Source organism: Bos grunniens, chromosome 21, assembly GCF_055505025.1.
Source record: "Bos grunniens cultivar Pamir isolate PY7600 chromosome 21, Bosgru_T2T1.0, whole genome shotgun sequence".
Lineage (NCBI taxonomy): Eukaryota > Metazoa > Chordata > Mammalia > Artiodactyla > Bovidae > Bos > Bos grunniens.
Window position 1 is genome coordinate 10881252 of NC_141185.1, and position 4019 is coordinate 10885270.

Here is a 4019-nt window from a genome sequence, read left to right on the forward strand (position 1 = left end):
ACAAGCTGGAATCAAGATTGCCGGGAGAAATATCAAGAACCTCAGATATGCAGATGACACCACCCTTATGGCAGAAAGTGAAGAGAAACTGATAAGCCTCTTGATGAAAGTGAAAGTGGAGAGTGAAAAAGTTGGCTTAAAGCTCAACATTCAGAAAACAAAGATCATGGCATCTGGTCCCATCACTTCATGGGAAATAGATGGGGAGACAGTGGAAACAGTGTCAGGCTTAATTTTTTTGGGTTTCAAAATCACTACAGATAGTGATTGCAGCCATGAAATTAAAAGACACTTACTCCTTGGAAGGAAAGTTATGACCAACCTAGATAGCATATTCAAAAGCAGAGACATTACTTTGCCAACAAAAGTCCGTCTTGTCAAGGCTATGGTTTTTCCAGTGGTCATGTATGGATGTGAGAGTTGGACTGTGAAGAAAGCTGAATGCCGAAGAATTGATGCTTTTGAACTGTGGTGTTGGAGAAGACTCTTGAGAGTCCCTTGGACTGCAAGGAGATCCAACCAGTCCATTCTAAAGGAGACCAGTCCTGTGTGTTCATTGGAAGGACTGATGCTGAGGCTGAAACTCTAATACTTTGGCCACCTCATGGGAAGAGTTGACTCATTGGAAAAGACCCTGCTGCTGGGAGGGATTGGGGTTAGGAGAAAAAGGGAACGACAAAGGATGAGATGGCTGGATGGCATCACCAACTCGATGCACGAGTTTGAGTGAACTCCAGGAGTCAGCGATGGACAGGGAGGCCTGGAGTGCTGCGATTCATGGGGTCACAAAGAGTTGGACACGACTGAGTGACTGAACTGAACTGAGGCCTCCGCCCGACCACCCCATCTCATTTTGTATGTTTCCCTTCTATCCCATAACAGCACGCTTTTTGGTGCCACTCTTCTGAAAATCACTGTTGGGGAAGTCCTAAGAATGTTCTTCCCTCCTCACCACAGTGCCCATGGGAACGTAAGGGTCCAGACACTATTGGGGGTGTCCTGGGGTTGCCCTGGACCCAAGAGAGGAAGCCCAGACTCTTAGCTATTGCTTTGCTACTTACTCTCCAGGACCCTGGACCAGAAGTGAAGTTGCTCAGTCGTGTGCAACTCTTTGCAATCCCATGGACCGTAGCTTACCAGGCTCCTCCGTCCATGGAATTCTCCAGGCAAGAGTACTGGAGTGGGTTGCCATGTCCTTCTCCAGGGGATCTTCCAGACTTGGGGATCGAACCTGGGTCCCCCACATGGCAGGCAGATGCTTTACCCTCTGAACCACCATGGAAGCCCACCTGTTACTTCCCTTCTAAAGAAAAGAAAGTGAAGTCGCTCAGTCGTGTCCGACTCTTTGCGACCCTGTGGACTGAAGCCTACCAGGCTCCTCCGTCCATGAGATTTTCTAGGCAAGAGTACTGGAGTGGGTTGCCATTTCCTTCTCCAGGGGATCTTCCTGACCCAGGGATCGAACCTGGGTCCCCTGCATTATAGGCAGGCGCTTTTACCGTCTGAACCACCAGGGAAGCGCCCAGGGAACTTCCCTTCTAAGGAACTCTATAAAATGGCATTCATATCCCTTCTCGTGGAACTATGGTGCAGGTCAAATAAGACAAGATGGGAAAGACCAAGGGCTGCACAGACATTGTAAGGTTTTCAGCACCAACATGCGTGTGTAGATGCTTGGGGTTCCCATGATCACCAGGGAGGCGAGACCGAGTGATGCTTTGCTTGTTCAGGTTGGTCCCGTGGACGTCACAGTGTAAAGTGATACATACACTTCCTTCTGCAGAGCCAGGAAATAATTGCAGGTTAGATACGTGAACTTGACTCTCAGCTCTGGGACCCTAGTAAATTCATTTTGTCTTCCTGAGACTTGTTTCCTCTTCCTTATGAAGGATAAGTACCACCACGTTGAAGTCTTGTGAGAGCAATATCCAGGAGAAAGCCAGTGTCTGGTGTACAGAAGGTACAAGATAGATCAGATCATCATTGTTGGCTGTCTTCACCCCTCTCTTGGGCTTCCCTGGTGGCTCAGCAGTAAAGAATCTGCCCACAAGGCAGGAGCCACAGGTGATGTGGGCTCCATCCCTGGGTCAGGAAGATCCCTTAGAGGAAGGCATGGCAACCCACGCTAGTACTCCTGCCTGGAGAATCCTATGGACTGAGAAGCCTGGCAGGCTCTTGATCCATAGCGTTGCACAGAGTCAGATGCAACTAAAGTGACTTAGCACGCATCACACATTTGAAGATGAAGCATTGCAGCTGCTGTGACATCAAATTCAACTGATTTTGTTTTATTAGCATCTAGCAAAGAGGTGAGAAATGGCCTTGCAGCAACACCATAATCAGAGCATCGCGGTCTTGTAAACGTGAGGCCATGCATGTGTCATTCAGCTCTTTCTGGACATAATTGTTTTCCAAGTGACTTGTTCCTCAGGTAACCTGATGTTGATGGCAATAATGCAATTTTCATATCGCAATGTTGTTCTAGAGGGAGGGTGTCTATTTCACTTAGGCTCGTTGAAACCCAATCTACAGGAAAGGACGTTATAACAGAATTGGAGGTTAAATTTCATTTGCTGATTTAATAAAAACTAACAGGATGGATTTGGGGATATTTCATTAATCTTTCTTTCCTTTCAGTGCAAAGGAAATTAAGTTCACTCTAGTTCAAACTTTGTTTCACTCTTATACAATAGGCTGCCAATGTCCACTTTCTCTCTGGCGAGTTAAAACCTAATTAGTCACAGAAAATTCTTCCCTGACCCTGTCACCGGGAGTAGGCAAGGAGTTGCATGCTTGCACGCACGTGCTTACGTGTGCACGCACGTGCACACACACACACATATACACACACATTGCCACCTTTGTTGGGTCTTGTTTTAATTGTCAGTGGTGATTAAGACCTGTGATGACACCTCTAAAAACGTCTTGACGGCACATGAGTTTTGCAGAGGCTCCTTGTCACAACAGCGTTAGCTGACTTTTAGGACTTCCCTAGGTGTGTCTGTGTTATTTGCAGGATGAGTTGGGATCGTTTAGGGATGGAAAAAGAATATCTTTTAAGTTACAGGCACCCTACTCTACGGCATGATGCTTTTTACGAGTTACCTCTGTATCTTTACTCTACTGAGTAATTTCAGGGCGAAACATGTAAAGTAGGAAAGTGTCCTAGGCTTGAGGTCCTGGGAACTCTCGTTGGAGCCCCAGCTTTGTGGATTATTAGCTGTGTGATTTGGGGTACATGACTTAGCCTTTCTGAGCCTGGACTTTCTCTTCTGGAAAATGGGAATAAGTAATCTCTGGTCCACCTGCCACAGAGAGAGATTTGAGGATCAAATATGGCCCTTTAGGGTTCAGACCAGTGGGCCACCCCTCAAAACTGTCTAACCTGGTCAACCCAGAACCCCTTTTTGTCTCCTTTATGCAGTTCTATGTGTGGTGTTAGCTGCTGTTGGGCATGTGTGAGCCCAGGAACTCTGGTGCGAACTCTGTGCCCCACTGTGTACCCAGCACCTGGTCCCCAGGCTGGGACACGGGAGACCCCAGCAGGTGTTTCATGCATGAGCAGACGTGTGCCCAGGAGCAAGCTTTTAATCTACGAGGTGTTGAGGTGACATCATAGTCCCCTGGGCATCACCATAAAAATGGGGTGTATTAATGGCAGATTCGAATCCTGGTACTTCGTGGTTGTCTGGAATTGGCAGCCTTGAGGGCCCTTGGAGCTTTCTAGATGCAACAAGGGCTCAGAGCTTTCAAATCTTTGCTCTGAAGGTAGATGATATTCCTTGTATTTACAAAGATTCCAGGTTAGAAACTGGTACTGATTGAGGGGGTGGCTGGAGTTTCTTGTGTGTGAAATTAAAAGATGCTTACTCCTTGGAAGGAAAGTTATGACCAAGCTAGACAGCATATTAAAAAGCAGAGACATTACTTTGTCAACAAAGATCCTTCTAGTCAAGGCTATGGTTTTTCCAGTGGTCATGTATGGATGTGATAGTTGGACTATAAAGAAAGTTGAGCAC

General features: G+C 46.8%; 1 non-coding gene across 1 annotated transcript; it reads right to left on the reverse strand.

The window, feature by feature from the left end:
* Positions 1-1443: 1443 nt before the first annotated feature.
* Positions 1444-1517, reverse strand: TRNAY-AUA (transfer RNA tyrosine (anticodon AUA)). The gene has a single exon. It is a non-coding gene; the product is annotated as a tRNA-Tyr (tRNA).
* Between the last annotated feature and the right edge of the window lie 2502 nt (positions 1518-4019).